We start from the raw sequence: 18,082 nt of genomic DNA on the forward strand, positions 1-18,082 counted from the left end.
AAAGGCCCTGAAAGAATCAAGATTTCTGTCTTTTAGGAAAGTTATCCCAGGGGAACAGTGGTGACATAGGAGCATGAATTTCGCGCCTGAAAACGAGGATGCCTCCCAACCTTAGTGTCTGTTTTTAGTGGGTCCATATCTGTGTTCCTTAGACGGTTGTTGGCCTTCAGTTCTCTAGTCGTGCATGTGATCGTTGACACCCAGTAGTGAGCTGCTGGACCCGAGCCCTGCACCAGCGCTGAGAAGGCACGTCTGAGGGGCCCCGGGTGAGTCAGTAGCCGAGCGCCACCTGAGTTCTGGCTGCCCCAGCAGCGCCCCCTCCGAAATTGTTCCAGGCGGTAGGAGTCCTCTTCCCTCTGCATCCCCGAGAAGGTGAAGCCAAGGGGTGGTAGGATTCCTCTTCCTTCCGCATCCCTGAGAAGGCGAAGCCAAGGGGTGGTGGGAGTCCTCTTCCCTCTGCATCCCCGAGAAGGCGAAGCCAAGGGACGGTGCAACATACCCTCCTCTAAGTCATTTGAAAGAATGTGCATGACCTGAAGTTGAGTTGTCTGTTTTTCTGTTCCAAATCTTCTCCTCAGCAAGGAGTTACGATGACAGATGACCACTAATAGTTTATCTTTGTGGTCGTACGTACATACAGACCAGGGTGCAGTTGGTCTTCGCCCAAAATATATTTTTAAAAAAAAAACTCTTTTAGTTCAAGGATAAAAATAGAGATACCAAGTTAAAAAAAACAACAACAACAAAACTTTAACAGGATCTAAAACCACTTTCCTAGCACCTGGTTATAATTAAATAATGTGCTAATTAGAGGTAATTCTTAGATAATTAACAAAAATTGAGTCAGCTCTGTACTTGGCAGCCCTGACCATTCTTTTCTTCTTACTGGAGAGAATTTATCAAAATCATGTGACCTGCTATCCAGAGAGAATTATTCCTGTGTTGAGATATCACCCTCAGTCTTTGATCTGTTCATATATGTTTAGGATTATTGAAGTGCAGTGGGGATAGAATCAGTATGATTCTGCTTTTTTTCATTGACGATTATACTGTAACTATTTTCTTTTTTTTTTTTTTGTAACTATTTTCATACAATGTGGGGAACTCTTTTCAGAGCATCATGGAATGTTTCCCATTGTATTAGTTCTTTTATTTAATAGTGTCTTTCTAATGTCAGATATTTAGATGCGTATACTTTCCATTGCAATAAGTAATGTGATAAACTGTATACACATAAACCTATTTAATAAGCTCCTAGAAATGGAACCAATGTGAGAAAGATGTGGCAAACGATGGCTTTTCAGACAAGTTGTTCGGTTTATGCTGAGGGTGTTCCCCAGTCTCTGGACTTCGGCATGAGGCACCATATTTAATACACCTGCTGCCAGTTGGACAAAAGAATGATGGCATCTTATTATTTAGGCTGCATTCAGTGACTGTCAGTACGCCTGAGCCTTCTCATGTTTTTTTTTTATTATTTATTATTTATTTTTTTTTAAGCCTTCTCATGTTTATTGGCCATTTATATTACTCGTTCTGTGAATTTGATGCTCTTTTTAATTTTTGCTAGTATGTGTACCTTACTGGTTTTTAATGCTTTTTCTATATTTAAGGGTATTGACTGTCAAATTGTACCAGTATTCACTTACTTTTGCATAAAATCTTGGGGGGGGGTGTCGCTGGGTGGCTCAGTTGGTTAAGTGTCTGACTCTTGGTTTCGGCTCAGGTCGTGATCTCAGGGTCCTGGGACCGAGCCTCGCGTCAGGCTCCCTGCTCAGTGGGGTCTGCTGGAGTTTTCTCCCTCCATCTCCCTGTGCTCCTCCCCCCTCATGCTCTCTCTCTCTCTCTCAAATAAATAAATAAATCTTAAAAAAATAAAGTCTTAGGGTGTACGGGTATGCTCATGCTTATGTAGTTAAATATTAGTCTTTTTCTTTGTGTGTTTTTTTAAAGATTTATTTATTTGAGAGAGAGAGAGCACAGACAGGCAGGGTGGGGCAGAGGGGGACGCAGAGGGCCCTCGAGTGGTCTCCCCACCCATCACCGAGCCCTATGTGGGGCTCCATCACAGCTCTGAGGTCACTCTCTGAGCCAAAACCCAGAGTCGGATGCTTAACCCACTGAGCTACCTAGATGCCCCATTTTTTCATCTTTGTGTCTGTTTTATTGATCAGAAATCTGATGTAAAAGTATTCAATGACTGTTTACCCACTTTTTTCTGGTTCTCATGGTTTTTGTTTTCTTTTTTTTTTTCATTTAACGCCTTGACCTTGCCTTTACTTGGTTGTGTCTTTGGTGACACTGGCTCTGTGATCATACGTGAGGAACAGAAGCTCTCCGTAGTCAAAAAGTTCAGAAACACCAAGTCACACATTAAGCTGATTTAAACAAACTTGAGGACTTCTCAGAGCATTTAACTTGCTGACATGTATTCTCTCCTTGCTAGAGGACCGGCAGAGGAAGAGTATGGCCAGACGCATCTGGTCAACTCCTTCTTTATATTTCCCTAAGCACTTAACTGAGATGAGAATTCCTTGCTGGGTCAGATCCTCATGAGGTGTCGTTATGCTTATGGGGCAAGGCGAGCCCCTCACCTGCCTCATTCCATGCATTCAGTGATCACCAGCTTCCTTATTGGTGTGTGCATCTGAACTTTTTCCTTTTGATTCCAAGTTGAGACTGATCGGAGAATATCCAGACAAAAAGAAGCCGGCGTGGGGAAGCGGCAGGCTCGCGTCTGCACAAACAAAACCTGAAGGCAATTACATTTCCAAGTATTATGTTAATAATGCAAACTGTGTTTAATGGTCTGAAACAGCGAAACAGCAGACGGGCTTTAATTAAAGCTTCACATCACTCTTCTCAATTGCCTTCTCGTCACATGAACAGCTGCTTCGTGGCACCCACAGAAGAAAGATGTTTCCATTTGAAAACTTTCTTGCATGAGATGTAAAATTCCATCCCATAGCCATTCTAAAAATTTGGGCTTTTCTGAGTGATTTGTAACTCCTGGATGCTGCATTACATTTTGCTCATTTGGGGAGTTTTGGAGGATTTTATCGGTGTCTATTTCTGATTGAGCGCCTCCGACCCATCAGACCTAAAACCTTTCAGTGTAAGATGCCCGGTGAAAGGGAAGCATGAATGTTTGTCTAAATAAAGACGATCACTTTATGTTTTAATTAAATTAATTAATTAATTAATTAATTAAAAGACGATCACTTTAGAACGAATGACCTTAAAAGGGGAAAAAAGGCATTGAGGAAGGAGGACGCCTGTCGGGGATCCTGGTAGTTGACTGGCGCCCTCGCTCCTGGGCCCTTAGCATCAGTCTGAAGCACCGCCTGCGTCAACTGCCAGGCCACCCAGAGTCTCCCGCTGCAAGTGCCCAGTGTTTAAGGAAGACACGCCAGTTGCGTGGGTACAACCTCATAGACAAATTGTGAGGGTTTCACGGGTGGCTTTGCTCTTAGGAAAGAAGAGGAGATGGTTAAGTGACTTCCCCCCTCTGGTCCTTAGCAAAGGAAGTCACTTTCTCCTACATGTTTGCACGTGAATGTAAATCCTTCTCAGGGTGCACAACCCGAGACACTCTTGCCATCAGATGTGCTGAAGTGGTTTAGGGTCTGAGCGTGTTCATTCCCATAGTGGAATTTGAAAACCAGAGCAGACTGCCATAACAGCCTTGAGTGCAAATGTCAGGTGTTTGCAAATTCAGAATGGGGGGTTTCAGGAGTGACCAGAGCAGAGTAACTTATAGCAGGAAAACACTGCAGAAGGTGTGGGGTTTTTTTTGCCCCCTCTCTTGGAAAGCTGAGTTTTTTGTTGTTGATCAGGTCTGGGATAATCTAAATAAGAGCAGGGTCCTCTTTATCACCACTTGAGTGAGCAAACCTTTTGGCCTCCCCTGCCTTGACCGACCGCTGCACACAGGTTTGCCAGGGGCAGGTGGCCCTGCACGGGTGGCACAGCTTGTGAGCAGAGGAGCGGAGGGCAGGGCAGGCTTGGCTCCAGGCCTGAAATGTGGCCACAGATGGGGAAGGTCACTCGGATGGAGCCCACCCCCTGGCTTTGCCGTTCGAGATTCTGGAGTCTGTGCACATGCATGAACCGGTTGCCTGGTGGCCTCCACCCACCCACCCCCGCCCCAACCTGCGGTCTATCCAAAGCATTTATCTCCATCTGTAGTATTTCAAGGGTTATAATTTACATCATCTCTACTTCCAAAATACATTTGAAACCGCTCCCCTTGTGGAATGGAACACAGCCTGGGATGTCGTATTCTAGTCATTTGGTGAAGAAATTCCATACACCTGTTACATATATTTGCATCATCCATCCATCCATCCATCCATCCATCCATCCAACAGTTACTTGCTGTTTGGCACTTACTGTATTTTAGGTGCTTTTGTTAGGGGTTGGGAATGCAGACTTGTATGGGATATTGTCTTTTCTTTCTTTTTATTTCTAAAGATTTTATTTATTTATTCATGAGAGACACACACAGAGAGAGAGAGAGAGGCAGAGACACAGGCAGAGAGAGAAGCATGCTCCCTGTGGGGAGCCCGACGCAGGACTTGATCTCAGGACCCAGGGTCACGCCCTGGGCCGAGGGCAGACGCTCAACCACTGAGCCCCCCAGATGCCCCAGATGTTGTCTTTTCATCAAAGAACTCAGAGTCAAGCAGGAGGGACAGACTTATCAGCAGAGACGTCAACGCTGTCCCAGGGGAAAGGAGCCCAGAGGCCTGTGAGTCTGTGGAGCTGGCAGAGGCTTCCCAGAGGAGAGGTCTTTTGAGGCGGGTCCCAAAAGATGAGTAGGAATTGGCCAGGCTGGGTCGGGGAAGGTGTTCACCCAGGGAGACGAACAACAGCGTGTGCGGATGGTTGTGAAAGGCCCACCGAGAGGATGGGGCACGTTCAGCGTGGTGCCATGTGGGAAGCCCAAGAGGGGACGTGACGCGAGCGCCTGGCCAGGTTCTGAGGGGCTTCATGTGGGCCAGGCCAGGCGAGCAGAGCCTTCAGCAGCCGAGACCCACCTGTGGGTGCTTGGGCAGGTCACTCAGCGTCTCTGTGTCTCTTGAAAATGGTAAGAGCAATAGAATTTAGAAGTTGCCGTATACGCTTCAGGATGTGTTCGTGTGTCCCCACAAACGTGTCTTAGATTAAGAGCATCCGAATGTAGTGAATTATTATAAAATCGAGTCTGGCACACGGTGAGCACCATATAAATGTCCGGTGCTCTCACTGTGGGCGATGAAAGCCTTCCACGCGGTGGCCAAGTGCTCCCGCCCTCTTCACCCACGCTGCCGCTTGCCCGGGATCAGAGAACGGCCACTGTCGTCGGGGGCAGCAGGCCTCCCTCCGTTCACCTCGCTGGGCACAGGCGCCTCCTGGGTCCCAACCCCTTTTCTTCCTGCCTCCAAGCAGCTTTCCGGTGCATCAAGGACCGTGGGGCATGCTTTGCGACTTTCCTGTCCCCCACCCCGCCCCGGGTTGGGTCTGCTGGTTTCAATGCCCCAATTGGTGCAGATAATCCGCCTCTGGTGACGCAAACACAAGTAGCACGTGCAGATCGAGGGCATGACGCTGTTCTTCATTTTCTCCGGGAGCCCCCGCCGTGCTGCTAACAGGCAGGCAAGCCGCTGGCATTCTGTGCGAGTCCCGCTGCGGGATAAAGACGCGGCCTCCGTCCCTCACAGGCCCCAGGCGGGCCGGCGGTTCATGGAGGGCCCGGGTCGGAGCGGGTGGGGAGACGCCAGCCAGGGGTTGTCGGGGAGCACGGGGCCTGCCCGAAAGGTGCAGTCAGTCCTGGGAGAAGCCGAGCCGGGGGCGGGGGTGTTGAGGGCTGGCCTGGCCGGAGGGCGACCCAACTCTGGATCCTGACCCCATTTGCTCTGAGCTCTGAAGCCCTCACGCAAACTTTCTGGGTGTTTTCGGGCCCAAAGCTCCATGGTTCTGTGCCGACTTTGCAGATCCGCCTCTTATGGGGATTATTATTAATTTCTCAGAGGACATTTGTGCAAGACGGCCCCAGGACAGGGTCCCTAAGGGTCCCTTGGGGAGCCCCAGGCAGGAGGTAGTCAGGCCCTGGGCCCCCCCGAAGAGCCATGAGGTTTTCCTTAGCAGCAGCCTGGTAGGCCTCTCCTTTCTTGTGGGCCGCGAGTCACACTTCCACCCTGAGGCCACCCTTGGGCCACCCTGGGGCCACCCTGAGGCCCAGACCAGCCGGCCCTGCTTGGTGCAGGGGCCGTGGGCGCAGAAGCGGGTCCCTGAGCCGGGCCGAGGCCCCGTGGGGAGGGAGGGCAGCGGGTGTACACGGTCACCGTTGTCCGCGGGCAGTGATGGAACCGGGATGGGACCTCGGGGTTCCCCCTGAATCGTGTTCTGTGGGGTGGGGTGACCGTGACCTTCGCTGGGTCAGGAGTCCGTCGGCCCCAGCAGCCTCCCTGCGGGAACCAGGCAGTCCTTGCACGAGACTTAGGGCTTCGGTGTCTGCGCAGAGGCCTGGCCGCTCTGTCCCCGAGCTGCTCGGCGCCCCGTGGGCCGTACGTGCCCTCTGCGCTCTGGTGAGGCCCAAATGGAGGAGTCCAGCGCGACGCGTCCCTGCACGGTGCTCCCAGCGCCTCTCCTCTGGCCTCGCGCAATCCAGCTTACGCTGGCTCCGTATTGTTCTCGCAAGCGGGCTGGCCGCGCTCTTGCCCCAGGACTACTGCACTCGGTGCTTCATCCCCTGCAATGCTCTCCCTTCAGATTTTTCTTGGCTTACTTTCTAACTCTTTGGCTTCTTTGTTAAAGCATCACCTTCTGGCTACCCTGCTTAAAATTGTGCCCCCCTCGAACTTCCTGTCCTCTTCCATTTCATTTTTCTTACTAGCAATCATTACTTATTACTTCCTAACATTATATATATATATTTATATATATACATATACATATGATTATGCATATATATATGCATATTATACATATATATATGATTTTTAGTGGGCTCCACACTGGGCTTGTAGGGCTTGACCTCACGAACCTCAGAGCAAGACCTGAGCTAAAATCAAGAGTTGGACACTTGACCCAGGAGCCTCAGTAACATGCTATATATTTTACTTACTTATTTATTGTGTTTCTCCCTCAATAGTTGTAAATTCCATAAAGGTTGAGATTACCGTTTCTGCTTTATTCACTGCTATATCCCAATAATCTTTATTCGGGATAAGCTCTTGGTAAATACCTACTGAATGAATGTTGCATCGGTGAACTTGGGTTGAATAAGCAGGACTGCCTTGGTCCTGGACAGATGAATTCGCGTGGACTTTTTTTTTTTCATCTGTACTTTGAAAGTGCTCCTCAGGTGGTATGATGCACAAGTAGCTTAAGATCCATGGACCTGGGGGGGTTTCAGATCAACCGTACTAGCTGGGTTTTGTCCCCATTAGTCTAGGTCCTGAGCATAGACGAGGCTCAGACCGTCTCATTCATTAATTGACCATCATGGGCAAAATCCTGCGATTTAACCAAGAAGGAGGCATTTTCTCCAAAGTAAATTCAAGAAAGCAGGAAACTTGCTTCGATTTATATCGAGAGCCATTCTTGCCATGTCAACAGGAAGCCAAGCTGAAGGCATTTTCACTGGCACAGAGGAATTAGTTCTGTAATTACTTTTGCCGACACAAACCTACAACTTCTTGGGGCTACAAGTTTTAATAATATTTTTCAGCGTGATCTCTGGAGGAACCAGCACGTTGATGTATTTCAGCAGCCTTGAACATTCTCATTTGGCTGCACGCACATACCGCCTTCACGTCAGGGCTCCTCCACCCTGGAGAAATAGCTTTACTGTCATGCTAGGTCATAAAAAAGAGGGGCGAGTGTCAGGTACAGCCTTCTCAGATGGTTCTGGATCTGTTTTGCTTCATCCCCTTAGTCCTTAAGGCGTTAAATCCTTTCTCATGTAAAATATTGTGGTCTTGAGGGCTCCCCTCCCTGGGGAGGGGCCCACACCTGCCTCTTTCTGGAAGCTGTACTTGCCAAAAGGCTACGTGGTAGGATAAAGGGCCCAGGTAGGAGTTCCTCCCTTCTCATCTCTTCCCTGTGTTTGTCTGACACTCTCAAGGCCCCAGCAGGAAAAAGAAAACAATAGATTTGCCTGCATATCTTGCTAGTAAGGTCCCAAGTAGATGCCGAGAGAGTGGGGTCTGAGAGAGGAGCTCCCTGTCATTGCGAGCCTCCCCATCAGCTGCAGAGAAGGAGAGAAAAACCCAGAAGTGAAGTTCTCCATCAGCTCCATCCCCAAACCTTCCTTCTTTAGCAACCGTTGGGTCAGCTCTTCCCTCCCATCCGGAAAACAGATGGGGTACTTTTTTTGTTCTGCCAAGAATGTGCCTTTTTGTCGTTTCATAATGTCTGAGGATGTGTTGTTCACAGAAGCTCTGAAGTCCCTGCTCATTTGGTGGAATTGGGGGGATGCCAGAATGGTGTACCCCCCCCCCCCCAGTTGCTTGCTCCTTCCCCTGGGGCTGAGTCTACTCCCTCCCAGGATGTGCCGGGAGACAGCTAGTTTCAGCCTGTTGATGGGAAGCTGGTTGGAAGATCCAGCCTCAGGATTTTCTGCTTACGGGTGAGCAGGAGGGCACCAGACATGGCACATTGTGTGGTAAGAATGGCTCCGTAATGAGTTGTTTCTTTCTTCCCAATATCCAACCTTGCATATGGACCTGGGGGGAGAGACAGTGAGTGATGGGATGCCTGGGGTGGCTCAGGGGTTGAGCATCAGCCTTCAGCCCAGGGCATGATCCTGGAGTCCCGGGATCGAGTCCCACGTCGGGCTCCCTGCATGGAGCCTGCTTCTCCCTCTGCCTGTGTCTCTGCCTCTCTCTCTGTGTCTCTCATGAATAAATAAATAAAATCTTAAGAAAAAAAAAGAGAGGTGTGTGTGTGTGTGTGTGTGTGTGTGTGTGTAAGGGGAAAGGGATGGAAAACCTCATCCCCGTCTCCTACGTCCCACACTTAGGCCACGGCCTCAGCACTCTCTTCCCCCATTTTTTCCAGAAAACAACACATCTGCGGTCTCACCTTAGCATCTTCCCAGACTCAAAGTTAAGGCTAAATCACTTTCTCAGGGTTTTGTTTGGACAAGTCTTGAGCGGATAAAAATATTTGGCTCTCAGCCCCTCTTCTGTTGACCTCCTTGATGGCGGCAGCAATGACCTTGTTGTTTGGTCCAGCTTCCTCCATTGTCCAGCATGTCAACTGCTCAAACTAACACTTTTTTGAAGAGAGTGGAATGAAATAATAGGAGCCAGAACGGATTCTCCTGGATATTTGAGCAATTCAGAGGCACAGACATTTTCTGGTTCTTGTTTTGTGTAGCGCAGAGAAAAGTTGACCTGCTTGTTCACGTTTTTTTTTTTTTTTGGTCTTTTGGAATCAAGATGGTGGTGAGGATGAACTGGTGGTAACAGGAGGCTTCGAAGGGACAGTGCCTTTGGCGGTTCATGTGTCTAGTCTTCTCCCGAGGGGAAAGAACCCGAGAACCGCGTACCTGTTCTGACGACGCTGTTCCGTCTCGTTCCAGAAGCGTCCTTGCGGGGCTTCATCGCTCGGTAGCGGTTCTGTGGTGAACCGCGGTAGGCCGGGCAGGTGGGGGCAGAGGACCTGTGGGACTGCTACCGAGGCTGTGGCCTGACGGCTCTCTATCCGCCTTATCCAGAATCCGAGTAACAACACGTGCCGCTTTATGAATCATGACGAAAGGGACGGATTACCAGGCTTTAGCATTAGGGACTTCTGTTTAGACATTATTATTTCACGATTTTGACAAGGTTGAGGATTCAAAAAGTGCTTTCTGAGCTCAGCTTTGTTTCCATCTGCAACACTCCTGCCATCTTGTCAAATGTGGTGTGTGAATTGACGGACTCGATGTCGAATTTACTGTTTAATAAAAATGCCAATTTAAAACAAGTTATTGGTTAAGAACCAGTGCGTTCTTTTTTATAATCATCGGCTACTAATGGATGAGCTCAACATAAGGTTTCATAGTGGGACGGTCCCTCCAGTGAGGTGTTCGTAAGCAGCTGACATGCTTATTCGTAGACATTTATCAACCAGGAGTCAAGTAAAAATAAATTACATTTTGTTTTTATTTATCTCTCTCTTGGAATGGGGTTTTTCACAAATACAAAAAGGCTTTGCATAGTATACTGATATTTCTCTCTTTCTGGGGGAAAAATTCAATTGTGGAAATGAAAACAAGCCACTCAAGTTTGAAGTGCAGTGATGACAATGATGGTTTTTGGTTTGAAAAAGATTTTTAAACTTAGTATTTCATTTAATCCTGTAACAACCATATGATGTAAGTAGGTGAGGGGTTATTATCTTTATTTATAGTAAGAACAACTGAGCCTGTACCAGATTTCTTGGATAGCAAGGTATTTCCTCAACCTCCCCAGAAAAATAGGGCTCAACTTTAGCACCTTTGACTCAACACCTTGAGGTCCTGTTGCTGTTAGTGCTTTGCTGGAGGGAGGGCTGCTTGTGTCCTGCTATGACCTAGAAACCATCTCCCCAAGGTTTCTGACATCTCAGTTAACACCAGTCTGCCCGAGGGGAGTCTCATTGCCGGAGTTCCCTAAACTACCAAGCAGTTCTGTTGGGGTTGTTCTAACCGGAAAGGAAAATGGTTGGTTCCCTCATGTCTGCGTCAGGCTGGCCTGGTCTGCAGAGGACCTAGAGCCACACGTGAAAATCTGCTACACTTGGCACACCAAGCACTAGAGTTTTCAGATCAAGTTAATTTAATGAGGTGCCAGTTTTTATCCTAATACATGTTAGAATGGTCTGATCATTTGGGGTCTCATCACTCTCTGTCTTGTGTTAACAAAAGAGAAGATGCAGATATAAAATTTTCCAGGGTGCACCCAGAAGTCGTTAGCAGCGATTTCAATGTTTAAGGAGAAGGGAAGGAAATTATTTTGTTCCTTTCTGTACTACTTATAAAATATACACCTATTATTTAAAAAAATGATTTTACAGATGCACGATACTCAGGTAAAGGAGAGACACAAGAGAACTACAAAGTCACCTTTCACCTTTCGGAGACCTGTGGACACCATGTGGTGAGGGGTCCCCAGGGCAGGGCGCAAGCCCGTGTCCGCCGTCAGACCGGTCTGAGCCTCACGGTGGCAGCTGTGTCACCTGCAGGAATTGGTTTTCCGAGGAGTGAAGAACGGGATGGTGAAGGGGTGCAAGGGGAGTGATGAAAGGAGGGATGTCGGGTGTTCTATAAGCTAGAACTACAGCTAATAAAAATACCCTGCTGCCCAGTGTAGGGCACGTGGTTGGTGACCGTGTAAGAGCTCGGGGGTGGGGGGGAGCAGGTGGGGGCAGGTGGGGGCAGCCGGGAGTGAACAGAGCCCAGAGTGTAGGGAAGCTGAGTCACTGCTGTACAACCTGAAGCTAACATAACATCGTGTATCAACTATATTCAAATAAAAAAAAAGAATTCTTATAGACCCTGATTCACCTTCCTTTCAAATGTCTGTTTCCGTCTCCTTCCAGAGGTCGATTTTACCTCTGTTTATTCCTACTGCCCTAGGAAGAGTACATTTTTTATTTACTAAGCATATTTTTGCAAATGTACTCATCACTCTCCAAAGGTCCATGAAATGTCTGTTTGCTAACAGACGGGTATAAGGTCTCCCCCATCTTAGATCCAAGGACATGTGGCTGTGGTGGGGGCGTCAGGGGGCTCTTAGGCTGGTTGTGCGGTGCAGGTGTTAGGAGCTGAGGGGCCCAGTCTGGCTCGTGGACTTCCCCTCGTTGCTCCGCACGTGTGGTCATACTTCAGGACACGCCCTGTCGGTGGTCCAACCTGAAGTCGCTCTTCAAGGCCCCAGTTTGGGAGGAGGAGCTGTGCTCCCTGTGGTGTGAGCCAACGCAAAGCCCCAAAGGTGTGGCAGCGCAGTGGGCCCTGACTGGGGGCCGCGGCCTGTCCCAGGCTGTCGCGGAAGTGACATGCTGGGAGCATCTGAGTCTAGCCTAGGGAAACTGAGGCTGGAAGGAAGGTCACGTGGGTAAGACCACGTGATCAGTGGTGACAGGGCCCCCCTGCAGGCCCTTAGGACACATAAAGAAGAACAAAAGACATTTTCATTCTCCCCAAAGTCATACCCTTCCTCCTCCTCCATCTCTTCTCTCCCACGTGCATCATCCCCCAAAGCAAACTCTGCACTTTTGTTCTCCGGGTGTCAAACTCCTTAATTTCCTTTGCCTTTTGTCTTACATGTTGTTGTTGTTGTTGTTGTTGTTTTCACTTGATATTCTGGGAGTTTGATATAATTTTGGGAATTGTATTCAATAATATTTCTATAGAATTATTAAAACATAAGCAGCCAGAATTGTAATCTTTCTGAGGGGTGGCAGACAGATTCTGGGGGGGTTACGCCCTGACCCCCTCCTGGTATTCACACCCTCCCATAACCTCCTCCTGTTGGCTGTGTGATTTGCTTCTGGGTCAGAGAGGGGAAGCCACTTATGATTATGTTGTATCGTCAAGTAGTCCATCTTGCTCTATGGACTCTTTGTATTGGCCTGATGGCGTCCGCGGCCATCTGGGGGTCTGCACAGCACTCTTAGCAGCCGTGGGCAGCCTCAGGCGCCTGAGACCAAGCCCGGTTGACAGCCCGCCAAAAGCCAGGGTCTCCCATCCCACAATAGAAAAAAAATGAATTCTGCCAATAGCTGTGGGACCTTGGAAGTGGGTTCTTCCCCAGAAAGCTTCCATATCCATGTGCGGCCCAGTCAACACCTTATCTGCCCGCACAGAGTCCTCAGGGACCCGAAGCCACATTCTGGACCCACAGAAACAGTCAGATGACAAACGGGCATCGTCCTAAACTGCTGAGTCGGTTACACAGCAGTAGGCAACTGAGACAAGAGGGTTTCTCTCTCTCTCTCTCTCTCTTTTTTAAATAGCATCCTATTTTCATTTGATGACTCATCTTAAGCTCATACACTGAGTATTTAGAAAGTTTTTCTTCTCCTTCCTGAATTATTTCTATTTCCTCCAGTATCAGTTTTCTGTTTTGTTTATTCATTTCCTTTCATCCTGCTGTTTCAATGCCTGGTGAGCTCTGGTTGTCTTCACTTTAAGTAAGAAGGACTAATGATATCTGAGTTTCCTCGGCTCTACCTCAAATTCTCTTTCCTGAGGGTCAACTCTGCCTAAAAATCCCATGGAGCAGGACTGAAGTGTTGACTAACAGTCCAAAACAATTGTATCCACTGGTAGGTGTGCACCAAGCCTGTTAGGCCACATCTACGACCCTAGAAGGTGTCCTTCTTCTCTGCTGTGTCACTGTCTTTAGGGACAAATGCTGACCATCTTTGCCTTTGGTAGGGGACTGAGGGGTGAGTGATGAAACGTCCCTTTTCATTTTCATCCCCCGGGGCTCAGACCAGCAGATTCCTTGTCATCTTGAATGCTGCCTTCTTATGATTAGGTTTGTGCTCTCTCCAGCTGTTTCATCCATCAATGAGCTTTTATCCATTTTCAGTCTTCCAGAAATATTCTAAATTCTGTTCTCCATTGTCATAGGCTTCCCTATGCTCATGGGCCTCCTTCATGCCATCGTTCCAGTGAGTACCTCCCTCTGCTGGGACTCCCCTAAAGGAGCATCATGACGGGGGTGAGGGTGGGAGCTTAAACCACAGACATTTATTTTCTCACAGTTCTGGAGCCTGGGAGTCCAAGACGGAGGCCGGGAGGTTGGTTTGTGGTGAGACCCTCTCCATGGCTCGTATCAGGCTGCCTTCCTGCTGTGTCATCGCGTGACTCTTCTCTGGGCATTGAGCATGCCTGGTGTCTTCCTTATCTTAGGATACCAGTCCTAGGGGCTTAGGCCCCACCCCGGCAACCTCTCTTAACCTTAATTAAGCCCTTAAAGGCACTAAATCCAAATCCACCCACATTAAGGGGTAGGGCTCCAACTTACGGATTTGGCGGGGGCGGGGGGGGGGGGGGGGACACATTCAGTCCATAGCAGCACGATGTCGCAGGAGTGCACCAGTTGTAACCGGGAGCTATGCCAATCATGTAAGAGCATTGGGCTGTGTTACTGGATCCGGTACGGCCTGACATTCTGTGACAGATGCCAGATTCCTTTAGAAGAGTAAAGACTATATATATAACAAAACAGTAGAAAAACTACACAAAAGAAGTATTTTCTTATTATTTTTGTGTGTGTGTGATAGGTCACTAGGCAGGGCCACTCTTTACTTCGACCTTTGGACAGTAGAGCAGAAATGACCAGGTTATACAGGGTCCACAAGGGAGAAGCATCTTCGGTGGAGCCCCATGGCCCCCGTGGGAGAGAGTGAGGGGGCAGGGCAGGCACTGGCTGCTCGCGGACTCTCTGGGGTGTGGGCTGGGGACCTGGAGCCACGAGCCAGCAGCTGGGAGAGGCAGCAGGTGCAGGAAGGCCGAGGTCTTTTCTCTGAACTAAAGGGTGGGTTGGAGGTGCTGCATTCCACAGAGCCAGCCGGAGGGGCCAAGCCACATGTTGCTGTTCTCTCATTTCTGAGTGCGACCCCACTGTGGCTCTTGGCCCATGGCCTGGGGGACACCTGTTGCCCAGTTATTGGGGCCCACGGACTAGGTCAGGCTGCTGCAAGCTTGGAGACTAGCTAGTTATCAGTAAACATGACTTATCTTGGCCAATGGAAGGCTCCTTTAGTTGGCATCTTTGAACAAAACCCACTGCCCTCTATAAAAGATTCTTTTGTGAGGTACAGGTCCCGAATCAGGTCTCCAGTATGAGGTAATGTCTTTTAGAGCAATTGCGAAAATGAAAGAAAACACATTAAATGGATAAAATGCTTTTGGCTCTAAAAACAGGTGATTGTTTTCACTTTATCTCCTAGCAACATTCTCACTTTTCCATGCTGAGCTCAGTATTTACAGGTAACTTCAAATTATGGTCTGTTTCTCCCTCCTATTGATGCATTTATTCACAACAGAATTTTATTTTTATTTTATCATGCTTGGGTATTTCCAGTGTCCCAGATACTTTTCAGGGTGGTAGAGTTTTGGTCTTCACAATTTTTTTATTTTTTATTTTTTAAGTATTCTATTTATTTATTCATGAGAGACATAGGCAGAGGGAGAAGCAGACTCCCTGCAGGGAACCCAATGCGGGACTTGATCCCAGAACCCCAGGGTTAAGATCTGAGCCAGAGGCAGATGCTCAACTACTGCACCACCCAGGTGTCCCTGGTCCTCACAATTTAAAGTCAAATATAATTTTGTGTTATAAGTATAGAAAGAACAAAAAAAAATGGCTATTCAAATCCTTTTAATTAATTGGAACTTTGCTGTAAATATTTCTTGAAATACTTGTATGACCTGGAATTTTCAAATATGTTCATCTTACAACGATTGTCAAACAGAAAGGCATTTTTGGGTATTTTATCTTTAAAAATTTCTAAATGGGGATCCCTGGGTGGCGCAGCGGTTTGGCGCCTGCCTTTGGCCCAGGGCGCGATCCGGGAGACCCTGGATCGAATCCCACGTCAGGCTCCCGGTGCATGGAGCCTGCTTCTCCCTCTGCCTGTGTCTCTGCCTCTCTCTCTCTCTCTGTAACTATCATAAATAAATAAAAAAATTAAAAAAAAAATTCTAAATGTTCCTACTTCTGTCTTTATAACTCATGTGGCACTTTAATGAAAAGCAGAATGGACAACTTTCCAATTTTGGGGTGCACTTCCTGACTCCACAGTGGTAGTGTTAGCTCTATGGGGACGGTTGTAACATGGTAACCTCGAAGCTCAATAGCCATGTTTCTTGAACATCTACTACCTACTAGATTCTGTGCTTGGTACTGGGATACGATGGTACATCCACTGTCATGGTCCCCAGCAGACATTCACCGTCCCAGAGAAATACAGCCCCAGAGACATCACCTCAGGATAGCATGGATCCCCAGGTAGGAATTCCAGACAGCAGTCCTCAAAGCTTTTTTGGTCTCAGGACTACTTTACACTCTCAGAAATGAATGGGGACTCCACAGAGCTCTGGTCCATACGAGCTATCCCTCAATCTATCACCTAGAAATTAAAACTGAGAAATTAAAAACTACTGGTAAGAGTGGCCTTATTTTACATTGTTGGAAATCGCTCTAATAGTTGGATTAATAGAAGACAACTGGGGTCCCATATTTGGATCTGCGTTTAGTATATGGCAAGAAGTTGTTTTGCTTGAAGCATATGAAGAACATCTGGCCTCATGCAGCTCGGACACATGAAAGGGAGGGGGATGGTAATAGCCTTTTCAGAGCATTGACCATATTCTTCTTTGGTAACACATTGAAATTGGGCAAATAGCAGTTCCTTTTAGGTTAGGGGTGATGTGGGGCCCAAAACTGTGTCTGTGAACTTTTTGTCCTGTTTTGCATTGAACTCCACTGGCATGTTTTGCCTTTTGATTTGATCTTTTTCCAACGTATAATCGTGTGATGATTGCTTGCTTGGAAAATACTGTTTCACTGGGTCATGCGGCATTTTCCAATATTGAGATATGTTAATATAGGATATTGGTTAGTGTCATTGTTTTTTCCCAGTTTGAGCTAATGTGTTTTATTTGTGAATAGTCTTTTATATTTTTGTCTGCTGAATATGGGCACCAAAGAACCTGTAAAAGTCCTCTTTTTCAATTGAATGTGCACAAATAAAAGTTTGGAAAAGATCTCTCTTTAAAAAAAAAGGCCATTAATATCATCGTGGAGCTAATCTACGCACTTATTAGAGAGGTCTTTAAGAATTAGGACACTGTCAAATGCACGTGGCAGATACACGCTTATTGGAATTTGAATTTTCAGTCGGAAGGTTCAAATTCTCATCGGCAACAGGTGCCAAGGATTGTTCTCGGACAGCGACTGGCCACGCGGGCCGCTCTGGGCTGTGCCAGTGGCCGGGGTGGAAGGGCCGTGGTCTGTCTGTCACCCTTTCAGGTAAAACTGGTCTTCGGTAGAGTGAAGCCACGAGCAGCCTGCGGCCCGGACACTGCGTCCCACCCGGACCCCCACCCCGTTTGCTCCCCAGAGTCAAAGGGCGTGGCCGAGGGCCGACACGTAACACACTTAGTGGTTTTCACGCTGACTCCCAGCACTGACACCACTGTATACCTCGGTGCCCTGCTGGTTGCCCAACATCCCGCCGCCGCTGACACCCCGTGGAACGCAGGGAATGGTGTGGGCTTGTGGGAAAGTCCTGGTGCCCGTGGGCCTGGACCCACTGTGCAGCGAGAGCAGCCATGAGGCACCAGGCCAGCATCCCGCAGGCAGGGTTGGGCACTGGGGGGGCCTTGCCTGGCGCCGGCGCCCCTGCAGCAGGAGCTTGGCCCCACACGCAGTGCGAGGAGGCAGGGCTGTTCGTGGGAGTGCGTGTCCCTGGGCTGCCAGGCTGTGGGTGGCTGCGCACCAGGTGCTTGGGCACTGCACCTGCTCGTGGCCTCACGGTCGTGGGGGTCCACCGGGTCACCTGGGGCTGGAGTCCCCGTGTGGCCTGACCTCCCCTCCCCGGGGCCTCCTCCAGGTGTGGCTGGCCTCCCAGTCTGCTCAGTGGGGCCGTCCTGTCCATGTGGTCATTTGTCCCTGGAAGCCAGCAGGTGCATCCTCTGCACCTTTTCCTTCCAGGAGCCCTGCGTCCGTTTTCCACTCCCGCCACAGCCAGGCCCTCCCGGGGGAGCCTCCTCCGGATGGACCCCAAGCCCACCGGCCTCGGACCTCATGACCCCACGTGCGGCCGCTGATCCTGAGGCTCCTGTCGCACCCGCACTGACCAGCTGTGGGCGCCACACGAGGGGCAGCAGTTTTGTTTTAAGGTTGTATTTATTTGAGAGCCAGTGAGGGAGGGAGAGATGGAGGGAGGAGGGAGGGAGGGAAGAACAGGGGAGGTGGGGAGATGGGGAGGGGGAAGGGAGGATGGGGGTGGGGGGGGTGGGGGGGGTGTTGGGATTTAGGGAGGCGGGGAGGGGGGAGGGTGCGAGGGACAGAGGGACAAAGGGAGGGGCGTCCAGGGTGGAGACTCCTGC

At 48.9% G+C, this 18,082-nt stretch overlaps 1 long non-coding RNA gene across 1 annotated transcript; it reads left to right on the forward strand.

The window, feature by feature from the left end:
* The first annotated feature begins 8,512 nt into the window (after positions 1–8,512).
* On the forward strand, positions 8,513–9,957 carry LOC140595487 (uncharacterized). Its single transcript, XR_011997141.1, has 2 exons — positions 8,513–8,650; positions 9,429–9,957. It is a non-coding gene; the product is annotated as an uncharacterized lncRNA (long non-coding RNA).
* The last annotated feature ends 8,125 nt before the right edge of the window (positions 9,958–18,082 follow it).

This window comes from Vulpes vulpes, chromosome 1, assembly GCF_048418805.1.
Source record: "Vulpes vulpes isolate BD-2025 chromosome 1, VulVul3, whole genome shotgun sequence".
NCBI classification, from domain to species: Eukaryota; Metazoa; Chordata; class Mammalia; order Carnivora; family Canidae; genus Vulpes; species Vulpes vulpes.